At 38.9% G+C, this 14068-nt stretch overlaps 1 protein-coding gene across 7 annotated transcripts in view; it reads left to right on the top strand.

Annotated features, from left to right (window-relative positions):
• Positions 1-14068, top strand: part of sipa1l1 (signal-induced proliferation-associated 1 like 1) — a 105968-nt gene that overhangs the window by 36297 nt on the left and 55603 nt on the right. The window contains exon 2 of one of the 7 annotated variants that reach the window (XM_055186362.2): positions 9736-9768. The exons of the other annotated variants lie outside the window; for them this stretch is intronic. The gene's annotated coding sequence lies outside the window, so the exon portion shown is untranslated. The remainder of the gene's footprint in view (positions 1-9735; positions 9769-14068) is intronic. 7 annotated transcript variants of the gene reach the window in all.

Here is a 14068-nt window from a genome sequence, read left to right as displayed (position 1 = left end):
ACAGAAGAGTCAAGTTTTAAATAGGAAAAATATCGAAACTCTTTGGTTATTTTTAGCGCGATGCTACTGGTCTAATCAGATTCAATGGATTTTGTTAAGCTATGCTAAAAATGGTTCCACCAGACTCCGAGATCGGCTGAATGGATTCCAACAGGTTAAAATCACATTTTAACAGGGGAGCTGGAAAATGATCCTATTTTCAAAAAAAGTGGAGTCTCCCTTTAAATGTGCAGTCCTATCTGATGGGGACGGTGGTTCAGGCCACTTGAACAAGGTCTAAAAGAAGCAGATCTCGGTATGGAGGCGAGTTACTCATCATGAGTTGTTCACTAATAAGCTTGGCATTTTCCCACCAGGCAGGCCCACGAGGTGCGTCGTGTACAGAGGTCCCGTGTCTATGCTCTTACCACAGATCCTCAGTTGGATTTTATGTTAAACACACTGTGTTTTTCTTCTTAATAGCTGAGAGAATGTGATGAAGCCTAATGTGGGAATAAGAGTCATTTGTGTTTAAAACACCACATTTTTTGTTCTTAAAAATACAATAAAAGGTGTTGATTTCCTGCTGAGAACTTGATGCCTTTCCATCTTCTGGCATTTTGCAAATTCACATAGTTTTGGGGGCATTTCAGAGGCGTTTATGTAAGAGTTATAAAAAGGTGCTAATTACTTGCAGGGTTTTGGGCTGCTTGTGAGCCCTGCAGAAAAGTGTGACGGCGCAGAAGTATGCCCCGTTCTGCCCGGTATCTCCTGCATCATTACTCGCTCCAGACGTAGTTATCAGTTTACGTCTGACTCATTTTTCGGTAAGCTCAAGTAATTTAAATGCGAAAGACGCTCTGTTTGGTTGTTTTCTAAGTCTTGCCGCTGATTATAGCTTGTATAGGACAATATTATATAAAAGAACGAGACAATGACAGATGAACAGTCTGGGCACTGAATAGATGTCTGGGTTATTGAATGCTGCCAGCTTTATTTGGCAGACAGTTCGACTTTATGTAGAGCATGTAGAGTTCAGCATATCTTTTTATATGACTTGTAACGTGGTCAGGGATTCGAGATTCCAGCCAGCAAAGTTTGGAATTCCTTCCACAGAAGGAAATGGCTCCATCCCATTTTCTTTATTGTGGTAAAGGCTTTTTCAGATGTCTTTTTTCAGATCTGGATTTTACTGAAATGAATACAAAAGGAACATCAGGTCGAGTTTTGGAATGTTTAAATGGTGTAAACCCCATGCTGTGTTTCAAGCTCAACGTGGCATTACTTTGTTTATCTTAAATCAGGATGATTCAACTTATCACTGGTTACTTCAGCACAGTTACTTTGGTGGTGCACATTGTAACGGGGCACCTGCTTGTTTCAGAGTAATCGTAGGGATTCTCTACAACATCCAATATGTTCACTTGGTGATGCATGTAGGCTATAGGTTACAGCGAGCGCTTGACTGACTTCATGTGTTTAGTGGGGTGCACATGTTAGTCTTTAGTGGACTTGTTTAATGGATGTTTGCTGTTATTGTACACCACATTCTTTGTTGGTTGCACACAGTTCATAGTCTTTGATTTTCCAGCATTGTAACACACAGTGATTTTCATGGGTTCTTCCCTCAGGATCCAAATTGGAACATTTTAGGATTCATTGCCTCTTAAGTCTTGTCTAAACGTTGAAATGTATTTGTATTACTATGAGATTACATATGAAGAGTTTGGTTCCAAAACGCAATAAATCCATTTAGACTAATTTCAGTAGAAATGTGTTTTCTATACCAAGTAAGTGACAAGATGAAAATCACTATTTTCTGTTACAAACTTTCAGATAGCATTTTTAGGTTATAAAACATAAAAAATTCAAATCCAAGATTTATTATAAAAACAAATAATTTTTTCCACAAAATGCAATAATAAAAGTTTATTTTCAAAATGCTATAAATCTATTGAATCAATATATTAATGTGCATTCATCTTTGCCATGTTATATTCATTTAGTTGACTAGTGGTATCCACTGACTTAAAAAATAAACATTAATGGCAATAACCATTAACATTAGCTTATTGCATTCTGCAGAAAAGGAAGGGTGGCGTTTATTGCGTTTTGGGAAAAAAGCGAGAAAAGATGACAGAAAACACGGTGGATATTGTATTTGGCGTGAAATTTAAAATTTACTTTAAATACTGACCTGATATAATACTGATTTTGGCAGTAACAATTTTTTTTTAAATGCCGTTTATCGGATTTTGGAACCAAACTCTTTAAATTGTACAGGCTAAATTTAAGCTACCTTTACCAAGTGAAAGATGATTTTGATGTAACATCATATAGGAAGATATGGGAAGGTACATTTTCTTACGTTAGCATGCATGATTATGTGGTTTGTTGTATTTTATTGTAAGCATTAAGCACTACCTTTCCTTTTGCTGTAGCTTTTCTTCAACAAAACACTTAACCCACCAGTTCAGAACCACTGTAAAATATGTATAGGTAATATTAGGGATTGCTCGAGTACTCGAACGTGGCATCGGTGATCGATCACGAAAACTATGATCATGTGTGTTTATTTATTTTTTGTGGTTATGGCAGCATTTTGATGTCCGGTTAGCATTACAAGCGCCTATGGTAGAAAAGACTGAGTGCGTTTTTGACGTTGTGTTGAGCTACGCAGACCCGGCGTATGTATGACATCAGTAACGTTACCTTGCCTGATTCAAAAACAAACAGATAAAGTCCGCGCACACCCCACGATCTCGACGTTCCATGTGATCCATGATCCGCGCAATGCTGTGAAGCCGAACACACCTCACATCACTGAGGCACTTTGGTTTAAGGATGCCGTGATTTTAGGATTCACTTCGGTAGGACGAAAATACGGTCATTCAGATGCAAAATGTACAGCGCCGTCACAAGTTCCCTCATATCATCTCATGTTTAAATATCAAATGTCAAGAGATAGCAGAGAGCCATACAAGCATAACATCTTGATTGAGAACAGGTGAGAGGACGACACGACACAGCTAATCACTAAAATTATAGCAAAAGCTGCTTAATGTTATGAAGCATGTGCTTTGGCTGGATGTGTTTCAAAGCGCGCTGTTATGGTGCACATACACAATGGTAGTTAAACTTTACTAGTACATAACTCGGTTTAAGTCTTGCATTTTGTGCAGATAGATGCATGTTGTATAATAAATTTATGTTGTATATAAGGCTTAATATTTTGTCGAGTGCGTCATATAGAAAGTGCATCAGTTTGTGTTTATTAACCATTTATTTTCACTTTTCATTACGCTGCTTTTCCTGTTAGAGGTTTCTGTTAAAAACATGTAATTCATTTATAATCTAGTATGTGTTCATTGTCCTGTCATAGTTTCTTCAAAATTAAGTTTTATTTGAGTGTTTTTAATAAAAAAAATTCACCCTGACGTATACGCCCCGCTTCTTTGATTGCCCGGCCCCCAGTTAATCGAGTACTCGTTTTTCAGACCTATGGATTAATAGAAATGAAAAAATGACATAAATGCACATCCCTAGGTGATATATTTGTATATTTGTTACAGCGTCTGTATAATTCGGAGATAAATCATGACGTTTGGAATTTTGGAGTGGAAACTGGAAACCTCCTGGTGGTCTGCCAAACTTATTGAATCCTCATGCACACTTCTCAAGCCTCCCTCCGTGTAATGGTTTTTAGATTTAATGTGACATGTGTTCATGCTCAAAAGACAGGTTTGTTTGGTCTCCACCAAAATCTTGATGAAAATTCTCAGAAAAACAAATACGACATCAGGTGCCAAAGAACACAAAGCCCCTTGGTGTACGCGAAGACCATCCAAAGTCTGAAATGAATAAATCCCAGACTGAAGGAATTTCACTTTCTTCATTGTGAAGAGGCTGGATGAGGTGCTGTGAGAGCAGCTGTGGGATAGCGTGGTTTTGGCCAGACCACTTTTTATGGTTTTAACAGGGTTCTTCCTCTCCTGGCCCGTCGCTGCCCGTCCTGCTCCGAAGGAATGCAGACAACTTTCTCATGTTAGTATGTCTCTGCAGCTCTGCTTGGGTCCCAAATTGGGGTCTTTTTGGGGAGTGGACTTGTCTACTCATTGTTTAGTTAAGTGCTCACTTTTGCATGATTTTTTTTATTAAAAACTTCTTCCTGTGTTTGAAACCGCTGAACACAAAAGCAGATCATGTAATGAATATCCAGTCGGGGGAATGTAATCGAATGGCAGTACATTATGTATGACTCACTTTAGCACTTAATAAAGCATTCAAAAGCATTAGCAAAAAGTATTTATATGCTAATCATTTACCATGTACTCCAGTTGGTTTGGGTTTGGAAAGAAAAATACTAATATTTTACAGTAAACTTGTGATGGGTTGATCTTAATAAGATTATCTAATGTTATTGTTCAACAGACAAGAGTAGAAAGTCACATGGGTTTCAAAGCACATGAGCATGAGCGATGATGACACAGTTTTTATTTTTTGGCTCATTTGTAGGAATACTTTTCGACACATTCATTTCATCACGTATCTCCTGACACCTTTTAGATGAGTTTTCTGTCTGAGGTTTCGCTTTACAACACGTGCAACTCCCAGACGCTACAAAACATTTTAAAATGTTTTCACATTAAAGCAACACTATGTAGTTTCCATGTAAAAATGACTTACAGCTCCCCCATGTGGTTAAAAAGCGCAACAGTGCCTGGTATCAGACACTCTTCTGCAGGCAGGGGGAGGGGCGGGGCTGTGTGCTCTACCCTCCACCGGCAGTTTCAGAGTGTGCTTGTAGCAGCTAGGAGGCTGCTCAGGTTGCAGCAACAGTACAATTTGTCCAGTTAAAAGTTGTTCTTTCACTGAAATAATTGTAGAGACATTATTTAAAGGTAAAAAAAACTACATAGTGTTGCTTTAACAATTTGAACGTCCAATGCAGATTCTATATCTCAGCAAATGGACCAAAACTTGGATTGTCGAGCTGTACCTCCTAACCTGAAGGAATTTCTTTCTGTCAATGTTTATGTAACTGATCCCCAGCCTCGTCTGTCCCTGCCTGAGGCTTGTTATAGGTAATAAGCTCTCTGACAAACAAAGCCCTCCCTGCTGGTTAAAAATTCTCCAGTGTGGATTTGACATATACGCGAATTCAGAGCCGGTCAGCCGCAGAGAGCTGCATGGCCAGATGATTGGCACGTAGTGGGCGGGAGGGTGGCAAAGCCTCGGATGCGAAGTGAGGGATTTGATGGGGCTTCCTGTGGATTCACAGTCAGGAAATATGAGGGAGATTGAAGCAGCTACACTCAAGGAAAAATCTTTCACTTGCGTTTGTTTATGGTGGGAAGCGTTTCAACAGCCCAAACAGGCATTTCTGGTTAGTGCCGCAGTATCCATGGATACACAGTGAAGCAGAATTTTATGGCCTTTTTGATTTCTATATTGATGGGGATGGTGAGATGGCAAACAGGAAGGAATGAATGAGATCAGGGATTATTTGCTCCATTCCAGAAGATAGTGAGTTGCATTGCTGCTTAGTGCCTACTGCCTACATAGACAGCATAATGGATGGGAACCCTGAGCAGGTGACTTAACTCTCAAAATAGTTTTACTGAAGCTTCAGTCAATTTGTGTGTGAATTATTGTGTATTTTATAGTGGTGGGCAGCGATTAATCGCATACAAAATCTGTTACTTTTCACATAATATATATATATGTGTGTTTTGTGTGTAATTATTATGTACATTTAAACACATTTCACAAATATTTAATATATAAATAAATTATTTATATATCTTTTTATTTATTTATATTTAATTTAGAATATATAAAAATATAAATAAATATATATATAAACATATAAATGTTTCTTAAATACATACATAAATGTGTGTGTTTTTATTTAAACATAATAAATGCACACACTCCCGTATTATGCAAAAACTCACTTTTATTTTGTAAGCGATTAATCGCAATTAATCGTTGCTCACCACTAAGTATAGATACTATTTTAACATTTATATGTATATGTGAGCCTACCTTAAGGGTGTTTTCTCACCTAGTTCGTTTGAGCCCTCCAAACGCTCTCAGAGCAGTTCAGGGTGTATATGTGAACAAACCAAGTGGTCTCAGACCCCCCTAAAAGGACCCAAAAGCAAACCGAACTCAGACCACTTATGGAGGTGGTCTGAGTACGGTTCGCTTTTGGGTTCTTTTGTGGTTCGATTTCTTTTTGATATGTGAAATCAATGAGGTCCCGGTCCTTTTCGCGTGTGGTTTTGACATTCAATCAAAATAAACTGCTGCACAGAAAGCTGGGGTCTGAGTTCTTATGAAGTTGTGATGTGAACAAGAAAGGGTCTGAGATCACTTCAGTTCTGAAGAGGACCAAAAAAAGAACTGGGTCCTCTTTTGAGTCCACTATATTGTGAACACCAAAAGGACTGAGGTCACATTCGGCTTGTCCCTTTTCTGGATCACTTTAAGTGAACTGGGTTTGGTTCTTTTAAAATGAACTATATGTGAAAATGTTCACAAATGTTCTGTACATTATGTAAGATGATTTATGTAAAAAACATAAAAAAACTGGCGAGATTTCACAGGCACGGTCACATATAATGAAATGCATAATTATTCCTCTGTCATTTTGAATGTAGTTTTACCAGGCTCGTCACAGTGCGTTGTGGGATTGGCTTCACATACCTGCAATACTGACCAAGCTTCATTTGGCCAAATGAAAGCTTGGTCTGTGATGCCTTAAAAGGCTGCCTATGGTAAGCCAGGCTCAAACTTGCATCACTTGTATGAGCGCCGCTGCACAATGTGCCAGTATGTGTGCGCCAACCACTAGGCTTCAGCTCTGGCGTAACAGCCGATTTAATGATGCACCAAAACATTAATTACACGCTCTCTCTTAGCAACTGTTCACGAACATAAGCACATTATTTTTTTACTAAGATTAAAACAGCAGTATGTCGTACTGTGGCTCTCTGGTGTGTTTGCGTCACAGGGGTGGTCCAGGCTGCTGAAAGTGTCCACAGGAAAGAAAAGCACACAATAGAGAGGAAATGAACGGGTGTGTGATAATGGCTGCAAGCGCACCAGTCTTCTCACTTTCTGTGAGATCTCAGCGTGGAAGATCTGCTTCAGGTCTCAGCAGATTGAGCGTTCTGACTAAAAATCAGGCTAATGAGTTTTTGAAACATCTGGATTTCATTTGATAGTTTAAAACGTACATATACTGCGTGTGTGTGTGTGGCTGTGTGTGTATGTAATACAGTTTCAGCTTTTCTGTTTTGATCACCATGGTTACCTGCAAGTTATCATTGCTTTTGATGTACTGCCTATTTATAGCACCTATTATAGAGAGCTTTGTAGTAAGTACAAAAGTTAGGACCGGGTATTGCGATCATTTTGGTGTTTGATTTGTTTTATATATAAACATTTTATATTTGATTAATTAATTAATCAATATTTAATTTAAATATTTTAGTTTTGCAGACATAAAAAATTTACTTGGTGTGCTGTCACTTTCAGACCTACATGTAATGCACAGATCCAATACACTGTCACACATAGGTTTTACTTCTAAATTGTTCACATTAACACCATAGACTATGTTTACGAGGATAAATGTGGTATTTTTAACTAATTTTCTGTAAATATGTCTGTTCAAGCCCCTTGTGCTCTGTCTGTAAGCATGAGATGCGGATTGCCGGGCACGCTTTAGGCCCTTTTTACACCTGCTCACTTCATGTGTTTTCTCTGGTCAGATAGCTATCTGATTTGTTAAAACTGTCCCATTTACATTCGGACACATAAATGCATCTTGGCAAACGGATATTAATGCGATCTTCTGTTACCTCAAAAAATGCAAATACACTTCCTTACTCCACCTTAAAAAACTTAAGACGCTTATGCAACAAAAGGCAGCACTTAGGGGGTGTGCACACCAAGGCGTTTAAACGCTACCGAAAACGCCAGGCGGACACCAACTGTAGGCTCTTGCCAGCTTTTTTCAGCTGAGCGCTTTGTTTTGCTATGATACTTATGCTTTGAATGATTGAATGATTGTTGAATGATGCGCTGGTTGGTTGTTGTGATATTTGTCCCACCCCTCCTCCACTGTCATTGGAAGGCTAAGTAACATTGATGATCTGAGCGTTTCACCCAAAGTTGAACATTTTTCGACCCACCAGCTGCTGGCATTTTTAAAAAGCGCTGCGCTTCCATTAGAAACAATTTGAAACATCTGCCGCTGTAAATGCCTTTGTGTGTGCACGCCCCCTTACTGTATGTTGGGCAGGGGACGTGCTTCTCTGTGCTCGGCATGAGCTGGAGCGCGCAATACACACTCTAACCCCCCAGTCACATTAGCTACAAGCGACAGAGACAGAGCGACAGGCTACCATTCATTTTCAATGGAAGTGGCCGTTTGCCTGCGACAAGCAACAAGCTCGGCGCTGCGTGAGCAAGGCGGGGCCAAAATAGACAAGCAGGCTATTTTATGCAAATGCTGAGCGATGCGACAAAGCGACTGCCAATCGGAGTGAAGGAGCAGCGTGACGTAGGTCTGTGGTCGAGTCTGAGAAAATAATTCAAGATGGCGGAAAAAGCGTATTTATGTATATATCTGATAAGTTTGGCATTTTATCTCATATATTTTGTTACTTTTATCGAGAAATAAATACTTTTAAATCCAAAAACACCGTTATTGAAACTTAACAATACCTCTAAAGTGAATTTTGATACCGCTTTTGGAAACTAGCCAAGGAACGCCCATCAAGCGAGTGCGTGTCGCTCGGTGTCGTTCACTTTTGTAGCTAATGTGACTGTAGGGTAATGCTGCGTTCACATCAGCCGCAGTAGAGGCATCAACCACGAGTGATTTCAATGTTAAGTCAATGTGAAGACGCGTTGACGTGCGTCTGGAGGTCTCGCGGCGCGAATTGGGCGTTTAGCGCAGTAGACGTGATTCTGCCTCATTCGCGCTTCTAGTTTGCGCAAATGGTGCAAATTGAGCGTTGCTGCGACAAACGCGCTAGTTGAAAAATGTGAACTTTGGCAGAAAAATGCACCGCGTTAACCAATCAGGAGCCCCTCTCATGAAGCAAATTTCCACATGAAAGTCTTGATGACTAGAATTTCATGAGCGAATGAAGCGAGTAAACTCGATGTTCAAGCGGCAAACTAGATGCGGTAGATGAGAATTTGACGTCTTAAACGCGGCTGGTGTGAACCCATGGTAAGAAAGGATGTGTTAATTTAATTTTTGTTCAACTATTTAACACATTGTGTTATTTTAACACATTAAGTGTCATTTTGTGTTGATTTTGTGTTCAAATAAAGAAAAGGGACAACACAAGATGTGTTGTTTTAACACTTTCGTTTTAAGAGTGCAGAGCCACTTTGGACTCACACGATTCACACGATTCACAAGATTCACGAGTCACTGTGCCACGTATATGGCAGCCAACACTCACTACGCTAAAACTCCAAGATGCCGTTGTTCTCAGAAGCTAGTTATTAAAGATTGTAAAATTTAAAAATATGGATATTTTTCTTACAAAACAGGATCGATTACATGCCTTTATGAACCCATTGGAGTCATGTTGATTGCTTTTGTGATGCCCTTTTTTTGGAGTTGTTTAAGCAGAAATTGTGCCCTGATCCCTGTTTTCTATTGTTATAAAGCTTGAAAGAGCAAGGACATTTACTAAAATAACTCCAAGTGTATTTTTCTGAAAGATGATGGACACGCGTATCTTGGATTGCTTGAATGTGAGTAAATCATGGGGTAATTTGGATATTTGTTTGGAGTATCCCTTAATTGTCTTTAGTATATGGCCAATAGGCTTAAGTTATGTAACAGAGATGGTTTTCTGCTCTATTAATGTGGGCTAGAATCTCAAAGGTCCTAGGGTCAAATGTCAGAATGATTCATAGGGTAAATCCTGAGATCTCCATTCTGACCCTGAGCAAGACAGCTGGATCGTGTCTCTGTAGCAAGTTGTATCTTCTAGATGACAAATAGCTATTATCTTACTGTGCACCCTAGTTTTATGCACCATCTGATGAGACAAAACTGTAATCTTACAAAGCCACAGAGCAAGCATGAACTTGCCTCTCGAATCCCATTCGTCTGGTTCTACTCCTGCAGCAGCTCATACTGTTTGGACATCTTGCAGATACCTCTCGTAATCTAAGGACATACACAGATCTATACATCATGCCGTTTCTTCTGTCTCGGTTTAAGAAGCTTTCTGTTTCAGGCATTACGACCTCCTCACCTTGGAGTATTAAATATCTAAACACTGTAGACAATCTTTGAAATTGAAAACATTTCACTCCTGCTGGAAAATTAAGGAACTGGTTTAAGAAATGTATTTTTGAGCCAGGAAATGTTTTTGAATGTAATCACGTCTTTAGAATGTAATGACAGTAAATGGATTGTTTAAAGTTAACATTTATTTTTAGTGGGCTGTTGCTTTGAAAGCCGATAAGACGTAGCTCTTCTTCACATATCAAGTCCCAAATCTTCAGACGTTTCCTTGCAATTCAAGTAAATGTGGTTGCGTTTCCTTTATGGCTTTTTGTCCATGTCTGTTAGCTTTGAGACCATTGTTATGCTTGTGTGCACCTAAATGTTGACACGTTTAATGTTTTAGCAGATATGCATATTTAAAATGTATACCATCTCTTGTGTTCTGTCTAAAGGTCTGGTTATAATAGGATTGCATCAGCGTAGGAATTAAAAGTGCTATTGTCAATCAATTTCATGTTTTTTTTAAACTTGTGGTGTCTTCAGAGTCCACCACATAGAGTCACTAAACTGGTTCTGCTGTTTTGTTTAACTGGAGCATCATACTTGTCTAGAAATACACAACAACACCTCTGAACCTGTTTTAAGGATTTCTGTATGGTTATGGTGTCTGATTTCGCTTGCATTATAGACAAAACCATTCTTGGGTTTGTTGTATTATGCTGTAGGAGGGGATAGGAGGAAGTATTTTGAGCGGTCAAATTAAGTGTATACCTTCAATGCACCTTAAAGGAATATTCCATTTTCTTAAAAGAAAAATCCAGATAATTTACTCACCACCATGTCATCCAAAATGTTGATGTCTTTCTTTGTTCAGTCGAGAAGAAATGTATGTTTTTTGAGGAAAACATTGCAGGATTTTTCTTATTTAGGGCATAAGGGTCTTATCTAGCGAAACGATTGTCATTTTTGACAATAAAAATAACAAATATACACTTTTAAAACACAACTTCTCGTCTAGATCCGGTCGTGATGCGCCAGCGTGACCCCACGCAATACGTCATGACGTCAAGAGGTCACAGAAGACGAACGCGAAACTCCGCCCCAGTGTTTACAAGTGTGTTGAGAAAGAGGACCGTTCCTACGTTGTTGTATGTCAACTGATACTAATTAATGTCTTTGTGTCAGTTTATTGTTTACAATGGTCCGCAAATGTGCGTTTTATATATGTATATATGTAACACGTGACCTCCCTACGTCACTACGCATTTACGTTAGGTCGCGCTGGATCCAATCTAGACGAGAAGTTGTGCTTTAAAAGTGTATATTTGTTATTTTTATTGTCAAAAATGACAATCGTTTTGCTAGATAAGACCCTTATGCCTCGTTTGGGATTGTTTATAGTCCTTTGAAACTCCGTTGAAAAAAACTGTTATGTGTTGAGTTAAGTGTTGGTGTCCATTAAAGTCCATTAAAATGAGAAAAATCCTGTAATGTTTTCCTCAAAAAACATAATTTCTTTTTGACTGAACAAAAAAAGACATCAACATTTTGGATGACATGGTGGTGAATAAATTATCTGGATTTTTCTTTTAAGAAAATGGAATATTCCTTTAAAGGGAACATTTCACAAGACTTGGAAGATGTAAAATAAATATTTGGTGTCCCCAGAGTACATATGTTAGCTTAAAATACCATATAGATAATTTGCCACTTTGTAAGTGTGAGCAAAAATTTGCCATTTTGGGTGTCTCCTTTAAAATGCAAATGAGCGGATCTCTGCACTAAATGGCAGTGCCGTGGTTGGATTGTGCAGATTAAGGGGTGCTATTATCCCCTTCTGACATCACAAAGGGAGCCAGATTTCAATGAGCTATTTTTCACATGCTTGCAGAGAATGGTTGACCAAAACTAAGTTACTGGGTGATAGAAGCACTGGGGACCCAATTAAAAACATGAAACATGAAAAACGCCAGATGCCTGATATGTCCCCTTTAAGTCGCTTCGGATAAAAGCATATGCCAAATGCATAAATGTAAATTTACAGTAGATCTCCAGACAAGTTAATACATTGCAGGGCAAGGTTTACAATTATGCAAATACAGTATTTTTATACTCTCATGCTCATAACTTATGTTTTTGCTTATTTGGTCATTTTTGGTCCTTCAAGGACTTCTTTTTAAGAAGTTATTCTGCTAGAAGTTGCAACAGCAAGCATAATCGCTTTTCTCAGTTGAATTGAAAAATCTCTTATTTTGCTAAACGCTGATGAACATAAAAGCATTTGTGCCGTCTTCCCTCAGTTTAGCCTGATTAATTAACAGAGGACCTGTACCTTTGTTGAATCAGATATCTGTTTCTTTAGCATCATTTATGGTAAATGGAGAAAAATGAGTGGGCGACCCCTCGTTCATCAAAATAAATGCAATCGGTTTTGAAATCTTTGCATTTACCTTCCCCACGACACCTCTCCGTCTCACAACCTCCTCAGCGTCCGCCCACTCGCCCTCCGTCTTTCACACGAGCCCTGTGGAGGGAAATTACAGGAGGGCACCCGGTGAAAGCAGGTGCCTGCCGGAAGGTGTCATTATGAGCGTGTGGAGGTTTAAATCATTTGGGAGGTGTGGAGGGCGGGCGCAGGATGTCCAAAGCCATTATTGTAGTTTTGTGGCTTTTGGTCTGGGTTTCTTAGCTTTGCCTTTGAGGTCATCTGTATGCTGTATTTGTATTGTTTCTTTGCAGATATACATAATTAATATGTTCAGTCCTTCTCTCTAGAACATGAATCTCTCCTTTTAATAATAAATCAAAAGTAAGTATGCTATGTCAAGCTGCATTATACTCTTTTTATGTAACAATTCTACAAACTAGCATGTTTCCACTAAACTCCCAATATTATTTATGGGATGGTTGTACAGATAAGCTTGTCTCTTTATACTGTCATTCCCTTATAAAACTGTGTGATTATTTTGTGAATAATTGTAGATCATTCTAAACAGAATGTCTGCAGAGGGACAAAAGATGGTTTACTTTTAATAGACTACAGAGACATAGTTATGATTTAAGTACAGTAATCGTGTAGTAATGGATCTGCATGCATTGCAGCTTGTTGTTGGATGTCCCTTGAGTTTTACATAAGACTTTGTATATTTAGTTTTCCGAATAGAGGGCATTTGACTATTGTTGATTAATTGATTATTTAAAGGTGAGGTTTATTGACCATGCAGTCCTTAGGTTTGGGATTTTGTCACCCCGCTCTCCATTAAGCATCTTGTTTTGACATGCATTCATTCTGCATCGCGCTAATCATGTATTAATGACCAGAATCAATGTTTGCAAAATGAACAAGCTATTAACCGAGGAGCACTAAGCTTGAGATTTTTGTTCTTGCGCTTAGTCAATACAGAAAGCTAATTAGCACTTGTACAGCACTTTTCAGCAAATGCAATAACATTGCATTGAAAGGAAATTCAACCTTGTTCCATAAAACGTTTGTTCTCTCTGAACTCGGTACGTGTTTACTTTCAGACCTCCAGGTTGATCCTGTGTTACCCTCAGAAACTTCCTCCATTTCCCCGCAAGGGAGTACAAAGTCTGACAGCGCCTGTCAAAAGCCTTCGGGCAAGAAGTCGTCATTTGCTGTGTGACCTGAGCACAAAAAGCCTTTTGTTTTCTGAACATCCAAACCTGCATATTCACACAAGCGGCATTATAGGCTATTCACACAGGACGTGTGTGTTCTTGTGTTTAAAAATGCTGAGATGGTACAGAGCAGAATCCATCCGTCTCAGGATGGTTTTTCAAAGTTGAACTGGTTCA

Source organism: Misgurnus anguillicaudatus, chromosome 18, assembly GCF_027580225.2.
Source record: "Misgurnus anguillicaudatus chromosome 18, ASM2758022v2, whole genome shotgun sequence".
Taxonomy (NCBI): Eukaryota; Metazoa; Chordata; class Actinopteri; order Cypriniformes; family Cobitidae; genus Misgurnus; species Misgurnus anguillicaudatus.
This window is presented reverse-complemented; position numbering and strand designations above follow the sequence as displayed.